General features: G+C 38.9%; 1 protein-coding gene across 4 annotated transcripts in view; it reads left to right on the plus strand.

Moving 5' to 3' along the window:
- The window catches only part of UTRN (utrophin), a 391,112-nt gene that overhangs the window by 38,602 nt on the left and 338,524 nt on the right, over positions 1 to 13,986 (plus strand). The gene's annotated exons all lie outside the window — the stretch shown is intronic.

The raw sequence follows: 13,986 nt of genomic DNA on the forward strand, positions 1-13,986 counted from the left end.
CTTAGTGTCCCCAGTTTTCTTAAACTATGCATTAAGTTACAGCGATTTCACTATTTAGTTGTGTTTTGATTCTCTACACTTCTGCTTGCTGTATCTTCTTGGACTTTTGAATGTACATACTTACAGCAGTGCCGTCACCCCTCACACTTTTTTTTTTTGATGCACTTTGGTGGTATCTCCAAGGGAGTAATATTGCCCGTAATTTGGAAAGAATATGTTTTGGGGAGGTGTGCTTTGGAGGAGGAGAAATTGGGAATGTTTCTCTTTCCTTTTCTTTCTGCCATCCTTTCCTACCCATCCCCATTGAAATTTCATAGATTGACTATTACACTGTTTTGTGACCAGGGCCAAATAATATAGATTGTCCCGGAAAATATATGCATATATACTATACTGTTTAGATATAGTAGTTGACAGATGGGGGCTGATTATTTTGTGAATTGGTGTCAGAACTTCATGGATGCAGAACCTGCTGATATTTGACTTTGGTCCATTTGACTTGACTTTTGATGTGGGTTTTTATTACAAAGCTGGAGTCTGAATATGGGTTTTTAGAAAGTGAAACAAAAATCCTCTTTAGATGTAGCAGTGTAATGGCTAACTTTAGAATAAAATGATGGGCCGGGACTCTGATCTCATGTGTGTTTGCTTCTAGAACAATGAGGTGGATTTGGATATATGCCAGTTTAGTTGGGAGCAGAAACTTTTCCTTTATGGCCCAATCCAAACTCTGTTAAAACTGACCAAAATATCAAGAAAACTCAGTAATGTGAGTGGAGTTGCTTTTGAGTGACTCTGGAGAGCTCAGTAAATTACAGGTCAGAGAGATCTGGTGTTCTTCAAAATCTGCATGTATTCAGTCTGCTAATGAGGTGCAGCTGCAGTCGATCACTCTTGGAAAGTTAAAAGTATGAGAAAAACAGTTTGCTTGGTTTTTATTATGGGCCATTGTTCAGGGAAAATGTTTGTTCTGGCTCTGTGTGTATCGGTGTGGGTTTTTTAGGACTATTTCTTGGATTTTTTTCTTCTTCCTTTATTCTTTTACCGTGGTATTTTTAGAAGACGATGAACTTGGGGCAAATGTTACAACCAGTCATGCAATTAACTGGTGAACACTGCAGCTGTGAAACCTCTAAAATGTCCATCTATGGGATAATAGGGGGGTCAGTCCTTTTGAGGTTTTCTTTTTCAGTCCTTTAGGTGGTTTTAATGTGTAAGTGCCAGTGTGTATATGCAGATAATATTTGGTGATGTTTATGTGTCTATGGATGATTTCTCCAATGGTACCTGCCCTAACTGGGGCTAGGCTAAGGTGTAAATCTCCTGGTTGAGTAAGCAGCTACTTGGTTGCTCAGGTGCTTTATATGATTGAGCAGAGAGTGCTTAGTGACTAGTTCTTAAGGCCTGTTTAACTCCCTATGAGCTGGGAACCCTCTGTCTTTAAAAGCAACTGTATCATGGCTGGTATACTGCAATTATATTTTTTTTCTTCCTCAAGTAGCAGGATTTTTCCCAGAAATTCCTTGTGTTATAATGTTTCTAACTCTTCATAAAGTGTAGGACTATAGATTTGCTTTCCAGGAGAGTGGCAGTTTCAAATGCTTTTTTTCTTTTTTCTTTTTTCTTTTTTTCTTTTTTCTTTTTTTCTTTTTTCTTTTTTCTTTTTTCTTTTTTCTTTTTTCTTTTTTCTTTTTTCTTTTTTCTTTTTTCTTTTTTCTTTTTTCTTTTTTCTTTTTTCTTTTTTCTTTTTTCTTTTTTCTTTTTTCTTTTTTCTTTTTTCTTTTTTCTTTTTTCTTTTTTCTTTTTTCTCCTCTCTCCTCTCTCCTCTCTCCTCTCTCCTCTCTCCTCTCTCCTCTCTCCTCTTTTTTCTTTTCTCTTGTATTTGGGGACTCTGGGGGACTTGTGACTTTGGAGAGTTCATACAAGGGCTTGGAAATGCACAGAGAAGAAGAGAGCAAAAAATCTGAAAAAAGGCAGAAGGTGAGAGGCATGGAAGGGAGAACAAGAGAAAGAAAAACTGAAGGTAAAAGAAATTAAATCTGGGGCGGGGGATGAGAAAGCCTTTCTCTGTTTGAGAGGACAGAATTTTCAATGATGCAGTACTGGAAATATTCAAGCAGGAAAAAATTGGGTGGGGAAGTTGGGAGGGGTATGTGTGTGTAATCGTTTCTTCTTCACGTCCTTTGCTTCTCACACAAATCCAGAATGTAAATAACAGGGAGACAAGTTTAGGAAGCACCTTGTGAGCAGCGCTCTGGCTAGGTTTAGGGTTGATTTATTCGCCTGTAAACTTTGCAGTGCTTGCAGAGGTGCAGCTTTGGTTTTGTTGGTCAGCTGCTTGTTGTGAGAATTGCTGAGGGCTGGAGGAAGGGAGGTTGAAGCTCATAGCTGATAAAATATGTGAATGTAAATGAATTTGCTTAGGTGAAGCCAAAATGGATAAGACTCCTCTGTCTTTTGAAACCTAAACAACACCATCCTGTTCAGTCAGATTGCTTTATGGCCTAAAACATACTACATAATTTAGGTAATCTAGTTGGATGTCCTTCTTTGTAAATGTCTAATCTCTCTTAAGAACCTTTTAAGCTCTCAAGTCAGTGGTAGGTGCTGGGACTGTGGTGGCACTGGTAGGCTGTGTGGTGTCTAACTGGAACTAAAACTTGGTCTTCATGTGCGAGGGAAAAAAAAGAAGGGATCTCATACTTTCTTCACCTGTTTGAACAAGTGGGCATTCTTCTTCATTGCTGTTCCATGTCATGGGAGATAATTTATATCGTTCCATAAAAACCTCTGAAACTGTTCTAGGAAAACTTGGACTATTTTATATTTATATATATGTACTCTACAGTACAGTACTACAGGAGTATTTGATGTGCTTATTTTTAAATTATTATTTTTTCTACCTCAATTACTTCATTACCCAGATGGATGTCACCCTGCCATTTGAGGAGAGGCTACTTACCCTATATTAAGGAGGTAGAAGATGATGCCAGTTCTGTGACACCTTCTAGAAGTGGTTGCCTTGTGGCACTGTTTCTATAAAATGTCAGCTCTGGACATAAAAGCGCTCTGCAGTAATTGTATGAACTATGTTAGCATCTTAGCAATATGCCACTACATATTATTTATTTTTTTTTCTTCATACAGTTGTTAACAGAAGCAAGAGGGATAGATTTACATTTTATTGTGTGAGCTAATTGCTGTACAGCCCCCAGCCCCATGCTTAAAAGGAGTGTGGGTTTTTTTATAGCAGTAGGAAATAATGCCAATGACATGACTGAGGCATTTTGCAAACCGATAGTTTGAGAGCGTATCTTTTGAAACTCTGCCTTTAGCTTCTGTTACCATTTGGGTCTCCCTTCTTGCTCTGATAGCCTCTCTTTGGAAATCCCAGCAGCACTAGCCCACAAATGAAAAGCTTCCTTTCAGGTGGGAAGGAATTTATCTGTGTTCCCACAAGATATATGCACTGATAGCAGCTTGAAATCATTTAATCATGAGACCACAAACTGTTACAATAGTAAAAATAATATTTACTGCGTTGTTCATGTTACTGTAAGCCCTGGGTTGGTTAGTTTGCTTAGTAGAACTGTGCTGAACCTCCAATCTGTTTGATTTGAAACAACTCAGGCTTTTAAACACATGAAAATGGTATATTTCCTTTTTGGCAGCAGGTGATCAAGGATGCGTTCTGAAATACAACATATAGTTGTAGCTGAAATGTATGAGAACAGATTACGTAGTAATTACATCACATTACATAGTTGCCTTTTGGGTCTTCACATGACCTGATTTTTCAGATTCTGAAGGACTTTTTTTTAAAAAAAAAAAAACAAACCAACAACCGCTTCATACTGAGAAAGTGGAAAATATTTGGCTGTTGGCTCGTAGTACAGTCCCTTTTTTAAATTGTAGGGGAGCATTTTGCTGCTGGATGCAGGCTGTGCCCCTCTGCATTGTTTCGGACGGAGCGGTGCCTGTGACTCACGTCTGCCGTATGGAGAAACCATGTTCCCACTGGCCGGTGAATAATCTGCCGCTGGTTCACTTTTATGTTTTCACTGAAATGTTCTGACCCTTAACTGGAGGGCTCCATATGCTTCCTGCCCTCGTCCCTGATGAATAGGGCAGGAATTGGCAGCAGCATGGTCTGTTATGTGACCTAATTTGTGTGGCGTCTGGGTGGAGCGCGCTCTAATCTTCACTAAGCGAGTGGCTGAGAAAGCGAATTGCGGTAATTCCCCAGCTGATCCTTCCAGCGGGTAAAAAGTGAGTTTTTGCTGCAGGGGAAGGAGATGCCTTGTACTCCGACACTTGTTACGTGCTGAGATGAGTTTCTATCTAGGCGTTCAGAAAAGCAGTGAACAAACAGTTCAAGGGTTCTAGGCAGAAATTCAGAAATGTGGTGGCCAGCTTCTGTGCGGTGCAGGGTGACAGTCGACAGCTTTCCCCTTGTGTCTGCCCAGATCAAACCTGGCACGCAGCAGAGTGCATTGACAGCTTTCTGTAATATTTGACAGTTAAAAGAGCATTTAGTGGCGCTTGTGCAGATGGAAGCAGGATGGTTGTATCTGTCTTGCTAAATTACACGACAGTGTGGATTTTTTACTGCAGTTATGAATTATCTCCTCTTTATTGAGATAAAATATTGTTCAGGCTTACTTAACTGTTCTGGGTCTTGAAATTAGAGCCTGAGATATTCTAACTTATAGTACGTAGATGCAGCATTCAGTTATACGCCTGGGATGCAGAGGGCTGGGCAGATACTGGAACTGACTGTGTCAAAGATCATGTATTTCCCATTGTTCTGGTAAACTGGCTAAAAGGAGGAGTGCATCATTTTTTTTAGCTACGAGGCTAACTTCTTAAAGAAATAGCATGGGATGACTAGGCAGATCCCGTCCCTGCCCTTCCCTTCTTGTCCTGGTGCCTGGTCCCAGCTCAGCGCTTTTGCGGGGCTGCCCCAACACCAAGGCTACAGGACTGCCTGCCTCAGGTTGAAAGACCTGAGCTGGTCAAGTGGAGCCTTTAATATCACTTCTTTTTCTCTCAGTTATATATTTTTTTTTTCCCTGCTAGAATTGTACAGTTCAACCATTTTAAGCTTCAGATTATTGTAAAAGGTTCTTAGCTGGTTTAATACCTTGTAAAGTGAAATATTTTTAAAGCAATTCATAAAACAGTCTGGGCAGACCATTGAAATTAACTTCTGCTCCCAGCTCAGCTATAGTAAAATCAATATTTACTTGGCCTGTGTGACCTCAGTCTTTTTATATATAAGAAAAACATTTATTTCCACTGCTGCTTTTAAGGTAGCAAAGAGATAGTAAAATGGATACTTTCTGATCCCCTCTAAAGCTTCTCTCTTGCACAAACAGCCCATATATGGATTTTTAGCAAATATCAGGCATACCCCTTTCTAAAAAATTAGTTGCTATTTCTTCACTTCTGATGTAGAAAACAAATAAATAAGACTATGATCTTTTTAGTTGCTGAAATAAATATAAACTTGGAATTGAATATTTGAAAACTAATCTGTATAACTAAAAGCATAGCATCCATTTTATTTTCTCTGATTTTCTGTAATATAACTCTTGCATTATATTTTTTTGAACGAATACTTTGTTACTAATTCTTCTTGTAGTTTTCCTTTCGGTGAGTAAGTTTTAAGCTTCAGCTTGCTGATGACAATTTGAGATTGAAGGTTATATGCTGGGATTCTTAGCAGTGTGTAAAAGAAAGGTAGAAAATGCTGTCACCTGATGTTTCACCGTCATTCCTGTATCTGTTGCCATGAAATCTCATGCGAGCGTTCCTTATCTAATCTACAAGCAGTAACTCCAGTAGCTTAAAAAAAAAATTCCAAGTGTGGGTTACACAGATAACTTTCTTGTGGGGACATGCCTCAACCTTTTGTTTAGTAATCTTGCACGCAGGTAGAGTCTCTCACAATGATCAAGCTTATTTCTCAGTTTAATAAAAATGAGAGAAAATGATGTCGATGAACTTCAGTATCAAATGATGACTTACTGATAGTGTTCTTTGTTGTAGTAAGCAAGCAGTAAACGTGTTGGTCAGTTAAATGGAAGCAGGTATTTTACACTTTTTGGTTTTGACTTCTGGATGGAACTGATTATACAGCAGTTAATGTTAGCAGCAAGAGTTGCAAGTGCTAATACTTAGACAGGATTAAACAAATCGCAGTGTACTTCTTGTGTTTTTAGGTAATTCTGATGTAGTTGCATTCCTGTCTTTAATGTAGTCAAGTGATTTATTCTTAAAAATAATCCGACAGGCTGTTATTCCCACTTTAATGCACAGTGTCAGCCTTCTGTTGGAGGTGCTTTCAGTTTTGAGTAACTTAGCTATCGGTGACTAAGGGAAAAAAGTTCTTGTTTTAACCAAGTCATTTTATTGGTTTTGCAATTGAAAGAGAAACTAAGATATTGCTGACAATGCAAGATATGTTTTTCTTCTGAGATATTTCATTTTGGCAATGGATTAATATCAGAAAACAGTGCTGTTCAATTCATTGTTAGAATCAAATGATTTATAAGTGGTAGTGTGCAATAGTATAATACACTTTTCTTGTATGTAGAACATCAGTCTTGTTTCTCTAGTTTGTTTTTTTTTTTTAACGTATTTGGTGGTTGGTTTGGTTTTTTTGTGGGTGTTTTATTATATTTTATAGCAATAAAAGTAGCTTCAAGAGTTTGCCCTCAGGAGTTGATCTGGAATTATTTTATTGCCAGGTAAACTAGTTTGCTATCTTAATTTATGGCCAGGTAAACTAGTTTGCCATCTTATCTGACATTCTTCCCTGAGCTAAGGGGAAAGAGTTTGCTGTATAAATGGCAGTAAGTGTCCCTCATTGCAGTTAATATTGTCTTTATTGACTCTGCAAAACAGGTTTGCTGTTCAGCCCTTGTGGTGCGTTGACCTTGGTGGCTGCCAGGTGCCCACACAGCTGCTGCCTCACTCCCCCCTCAACTGGCCGGGGGAAGAAAATAAGATAGAAAAGCTTGTGGGTTCGGATAAGGACAGGGATGTGACTGGGGGGAAATTCATTTAATTTATTGCCAACTAAAATAAAATAACAAGAAGAGAAACAAAGCGAGACACAAAGACTAAAACACCTTTTCCCTACCTCTCCATTTCTTCCCAGGCTCAACTTCACTCCTTCAGTCCCAAATCCTTGCCCTCTTCCGCCCAACAGGAATGAAAAAGCCTGCTTATGTAAATTATATCTTCAAATAGAATTGTTTTTTTTTTTATTATTTGTGAGAAATGCTGACTTTTCTTGGCAGATGTGCAGTCAACCCTCAGCAACAGCATGAGCTTAACCTATGGTCCAAAAATTTCCAGATGGTAAAAATGGACCCTTGGTCTGAAAAAAAACTTAAGTATATCTGAAAATAATTCAAAATACAATTTAGCAAATATGCTAATGCTTGTGGGAGGAACATTTGGCTGACAGTGTTTCCTCGTACTTTCCTTTATGGTGTGTGACTCTAAAATCAACACAAACGAAACCCATGTTGAGGCAAGCAGACTTGCATTAAATATTTGCAACATCTTGGAAACAGTCCTGATCAGCTGCTAAGCAAGTGCAGTGTTCTGCTGCTCTGTGTGTAAACACTGCTATTGCTTTTAATGGCATCAACTGAAGTAGCCCGCAGGGAGCGGCGAGGCTGGTTTACAGCCACCATATGCAGAAGTAGTGGCTGTTTTCTGGCCCCTTTTGCTGAAGTCCTGGCATGGTGTTCCTTGTTCTGCGCGCTGCCCTGTCTCCTGTCCCCTCTGCAGCATGCACAAAACTGCATGCCTTGAAACTCTCACTTTCCAGAGTGACAGAGGGTGACTAAGGTCACAGTGCAAAACTTGCATGTTTTAATAGCATTGTCTTAGTGAATATCCTTGAACATTATGCCCAGCAGAGTCATCACAGGTAAATAATTAGCTGTTGTTTTGACAGTGTTAAGGTGCTCTTTAGGTAAGACAGGAGACTATTTGGCTAGCCTAAAAATATTCACTGTAGCCATTTGTAAAAAAACAAAAAAACCCAAAAAAACCAAAAAACCACAAACAAACCAAACAACAAAACCAAACATGTCTGAGTGTGTACGCAAATTATCAGTGTCTGGAGGAATTAAGGAAAATAAGTGTTCTTCCTCAGTTCATGAGTTTAGCATGCAGTTCTGCTCCAAGTCCAATTAAAAATTGGATGTGGCACTGTGAATAAATCTGTAGCCATCTTATTTTTAGTGTAGTCCGTGGGAGCATAGCAAAGTTGATGCTATAGTTGGTAGAAGTTCCTGTAAAATGGCTCAGACAGCCTGCAAAGCAACAGGTGTTGTGGGAAACGCTTTACTGACTTAACAGTAGCTATTGAAGACTTCTGAGGCAACTAGATCATTTCTGATTGACTTGTTTTATTATTGACTGCTTTGCAGTGGAAGAGCGCTCTCTCTTGTCTAATAAATCATGGAAGCTTTTTCCTTCTTTCTGTCTTTGTATATTCATTCCCCTGTCATGTTCTCATACCAGCATAAGTGAATTATTGAGCCTTCACCTTTGCAAGAAACAAACCAAATGTGCAGTTGAGGAAGAGTTAAAACAAAGTTCCCAAATAGTACCTTATGTTGTCAAAGAATTTTTTTTTGGGGGGGGAAAGCTCCCTGGTGTAGGTAAGTGATGTGGTGTGTGTGTTTGACTTTACACAAGTATGATATTGCTAATAGTGTGGTGGGTTTTGTGTGTGACCTTCATCTTTCCTCCTTTTCTGTTATGTTTAAATACCTCTTTGAAGTTCTTTGATAAATATCTTCCATTTCTCAGGTTCTTGTTTCATCCACTCTTTCCTGATGTTACTATAATATGATACTTTCTGCTGTCCTGTGGTTTGGAGATTGACATGATCCAGATGATGAACTTGTCGTAGGGTTGAAGATGATATGATAAATACAGACATACGTGTTTCATTCTTGCTCACTCTTAATCTTTTGTAATTATTCTTCTTCTCCCAAGAATGGGTGTCCTCACATATTGCTTTCTTGTATGGCTTTTCCCATTCTGCTAAAGGTAGAGAATAAAAGGTAGAAACTCATTCTTTTCTGGAAGATCTCTGGGTTTTTTCCATAATGTTCATCTCTAGGAGGTGCAGGTAGTACATCTTGGCAGCTGGAGTTGTGGGCCATCTTTTAATGCTCCCTTACTGAGCCCAAATTACACTCTGCATTTGAAGGGTGAGAAGGCTGGTAGTCACCCTTCCTTGCTGTTCCTTTTTGCAGCCATGTAAAGACTTGAGGAATAACAGTGAAGTGTTGTGACATGAATAGAAAGAGTGCAACAATGTGACTCTGATTATAGACAAGACCAAAGTTTCTGAGCTTTAATTTATTTAGTTTTTGTCAACTTGTTGTTTCTTTTCATTGTATACTTCTGCAGGACTGGAGACAAGCCTTTTGCATGTACAAGGTTGCAATTAAATGCATCAAAATTCAAACTAACATAATAGGTTGCTGAGTCAGCTCTTAGTCACACTAATTCTTTTGAGAGAAAAAGTCTTCACGTATATTTCTTTTTCTAGCTTCCTTAGAAGCCCTGTCTTTGTCACTCTGGTGATTCTTCATTTATACTGTTTCCTTTCACTCAGTTCTCACTTGTCATCTACGAAATTTGGGGATTTTGTTTCTGAATAAGTAAAGTCTGCAAAAGCCTTCTTGTGAGGCCAGCCATGTTCGTTCATAGTTGGACTAAAAAGATGCTGCAGGATAAAGCCAGGAAGTCGTATTCTGGTCCATACTGCCTTTTTAGCACTAACAGAGCTGCTCTTAGCCAGGCTGCATAACTTTGAGGGGGGATGATAGCAATATTTAGTACAATAACTGTTTTTAAAAGGGAAGACTGTATAGCTTCTGGCTGCTTGAGTTACCCTTCAAACATGAATTTTCATTTCCAAACTTACTGAACCATGGTAGTGTTTCATGTGCTGTTTGAGCAAGTAGTAGGTAGGTAGGTGACTGTGAAATTCAAAATGCCTTTGGTCCTGCTACACCAGCACACACAGACTTGTGTGTGGTTGCAGGAATTCTTTCCTTGCCACTTTGATGTGGTAGGCTTCATGAATACTTGGGTTTTGTAAATGATCCTATTCTCCCATAAGTTGGTCATATGTGTCAGCAGTGGACAATCTGAAATATGAACGGTGTATTGCAGCTTGCTCCGTGATGCTTCAGACAGCAGTCCGTATGAGTTCATGTGCCCTTCCATACATCGTTACTACTGTTTCCCATTTCCACGCTCCTTTGCAGCTTAAAAAGGTCTTATTTCTGTTTTTGTACTGCTGCTTTGTTTGTGTGTTCTGGTTAACAAAACATTCTAACTTTTAAAGAGTAGCCTAAATGTAGCAGTAATGTGGAAAATCAGAAGTGGTACGTAATTAAATTAGAGATCTTCAGATATGAAGATGTAATCTATATTATGTAAGTTAAACTTATATCATTGCATTGTGGATGAAAACAGTTGTGATGTTTCTTAAAAAAAACCTAAGTGGTTCTGTGATTTAGTTTTTGGGACTGATGTCCAAAGGAACAGCCAGCTGTAGAAAAATCTTGGAATAGCTGTTTAAAACTAAGCTATTAAAGGTTTTCAGCTGTATTCATATTACAATGGTTTAAGGTGATATGTTAAAGCGGAACAACTTAAAAGACCTGTGTAGGTGGGAACTGGAATGTGACTAAATTGCAGGCATGATAACATCGTTAAGTGTCACAAGTATTTGGCAATTACAAAGCAGTCAGAGACTAGCTGACTATTTGAATATCTCATGTGGCATATCCTCCTCTCTGCTTGTCTTTGAAGGCAAAAGTACTAACTATCCCTCGCCAGTTTAATTACCTAATTTTTGCCCAACATATACGTCTGTGTATCACTGCAAATTCACATTGCTGTGAACTTGGGTAAGATTAAGAAAAAATGCCTGCCAATGAACTAAAGAAGTTGCAGAGTGTTCCAGATTCATTGTACCTCCCTTCTGAGTTTAGGTGGGGGGGAGACACCTTGGTGAAAGGCTAATTCAGGGCTAATATATACTCAGTCAAGGTTCTCTGATTTGTTACCGCAGTAAGATCACGTGGGGAATGACCAAAGCTGCTGTAAGTTTCCTTTTTTTGTGTGGTTTTTTGTTGTTGTTGTTGTTTTTTTTGGTTTTGTTTTGTTTTTTTAAATAATAAAATATGAAGATTGCAGTGTGTGGTGCTTGTGGAATCGATCAGGCGTTAACTGCATCTGCAAAATAAAAAGTGAAATGCTACAGCTTCTCGCAAATTTTATCAGTCGTATTGCTCTTAGTTTTGCCTGGTGTGATGCAGATAAGACTGGCAGAAGTATTGAACTTGCTCGTGATAGTTAATAATACAGAAGGTTGAAAGTAAATTTTTCTGCTTTTACATTTGTAGAAAAGGATCTAAAATAGAGTTAAAAGTACTGTCAAGATGCATTCCCCACTCTCTTCCCACACCTGGTTTGTAGTATACAAAACTAAAGATTCAAAAGCAAGTCATGTGAGAACTACGGTGTTTTTAGGAGATTATCTGTGATTTCTATTTTGTATTTCATCCTGTTCATACCACTTGTTCTTTCTGTGAATGGTAATGTTATTTTAATGGTTCAGAAATAATAATCTTACTTCTATTACTTCCGTTAAGGTGTTACTTTTATTTGCATAACCTGAAGAGTGTGAAATGCATTGCTGTTTTTGGTGGGTGTTTGGTTTTGTGCTTTTTTTTTTTTTTTTTTTTTACTACTGAGCTTTGTAGTTTGCTATAAGTTAAGTGCATTATTTTATTGAGAATTTGTAATTCTTGTAAACATGTAGGAAGTCAATTTGTTATAGTAACTTTCTCAGAGAAGTGCAAATACATGTTAAATAGAAAGCAAGCTTCTCTTAACCCCACTGGGGAACCACATAAAAGTTTTGCTTTTCTTTGATAAAGAGCCAGTGTTTTTTTGTGCTTCTGGGATTGCATCCCTGCCTTATCCCCATGTCTTTTCTCTCCCTCATTTGACCCTTCACCTCTGAGCAATTACACGTTAATCCAGACCCTTCACAACCTGCTCAAATGTGTGGAGCAATTGGGCTTTGCTTCACCAGAGCTGGCGCGTACATGGGAGTTTTTGCATGGGCAGAAACTAATGTGTGGCTGGCTCTTGGGAGAGCTGGGGACGTGCAGATAAAGTGCTAACGCCCAACCTCAGACTGGGATGTCATACTGAACCCTGCCTTTAAGCACAGCCCATGTTCTAGCTGTGCTTATATCATGTATTTCTCTTGGGAAATTTGGGAAATACTTCAGTACTAATTGTTTATAGTAAGAAATATTATTTGATGCTACTTGCAAATAATTTTTCTTTCTAGGGTGGGCTGTGGGTCAGGGTGTGAAAGCCTGGGAAGAAATTCCCCCTTGCATTTTGTGGCTCAGCAATGGTGAACTTGTCCGGGCTTTTTCTGGGGTGGGGCTTAAGTGCTGATCTTACTTTTAATCCAGAATGACACTGCAAAGACATAAGTACTTTTATGGATTAAAATATCTCAGATCAAATGCTCTGAGTTTCAAGATAAACCTTTGAATTGAGGAAATGATCATTTTATATTGCATCAAATGCTTTAGTCGGCTACAGAGGTTGTACTTCGTATTTTGCTTTTGCTCTGCTGTATAGCCTCCCTTTCTTACTGGCAGAAAGAGTTGTTCTGCCATGTAGTTATACTTTTTTCCTCAAAATTAGTGAATTAAGCCAGCAAAAGCTCCTCTTTGACCCAGCTTTGGCTATGCCAGAGGAGGTTTTGTTACTGGTGATGTCCATGCACATTTTTCATATCTAAGCCAATATAGTTGTGCCAGTAAAATTCAATAGTGTATGTCTGTGTTTAGATGCTGACTTATGTGCATTGGTGGTAAAAACTATTTTCAGACTAAACCTCACAGTATTTCTTCTTGTGTTGCAAGCTAGTTTTCATTTTAGAGGTCATTCAAGGATACAAAGGCCTTCTGTATGGAAGGAAGTTCCTAAGCACTTGGGTTTAAAACACTGCTACCTAGTTATGTCAAAGTTGCATTGCAGGTCTGGTTTCAAAAGGTCTTAACATTGTTCCTGAACTCGTCTCTTAATCTTCTGCATTGGCTGTTTCAACATTGAAATTCGTCTGATTAACTGGTTTATGCTACTTTTACATCTCTTCAACTTCGGTGCCTGCAATCATAGTTCCTGTTGGATTTAGCAGTGGTTGCTCAGGGGAGTGTGTTACCATAAGGAGGGCTGTGCTGGGTTTAGCCTGATGTGGTACCCTTGGTGGTGTCCACAGCTAGGTACAATGTGCTTGCACTTCTTCCATAAGAACATCTTCAGTGGCACTTCCTCTAATATACCTTACTTTCCAGTGGTTTGCAGTTCAGGGATTTTTTTCAGCTGTAAATTATATCAATTGTTTTGTAGACTCTTAATTCCATAAGCTTGTCTCTGCTTTTTTAGCCCATTTGTACTCATGCCCTTGTTTGTCTTGCTTTCACTGGTGGTTACTGTCATTAATTTTGGTACACAGGCTAGCAATATTCAGGCTGCAAGCTCCAGCCTCACTGAGATGTAGACACCACCTGCTCTGCTGCAGGGACATTGATCTTTGTTGAAACAGAAAATCGGTGACTTGAAGCTCTTGAGCTGCCTCAGTTGGGCAGCTGTCTGCTGGGCAAGGGCTCTGAATCCTGATGCCTGACTCCTTAGCACCAGGAAGGTGTGCAAGAATCCTTTCAGAAAATGCACCCAAGACAGGATTACACCTGTAAGTGTAACTGATCTACTGGAGTTGTTGCCGGAGGCAGCAGTAATCTGACTTGTAATTATCTGCTTTCATTAGGTGATCTTTCTTTTTGTACAGCCAGTTTCTAGGAAGGGAAAAGTGATGTGTCTGTTCTGAATTTCTCATGCCCT

This window comes from Chroicocephalus ridibundus, chromosome 3, assembly GCF_963924245.1.
Source record: "Chroicocephalus ridibundus chromosome 3, bChrRid1.1, whole genome shotgun sequence".
Taxonomy (NCBI): domain Eukaryota; kingdom Metazoa; phylum Chordata; class Aves; order Charadriiformes; family Laridae; genus Chroicocephalus; species Chroicocephalus ridibundus.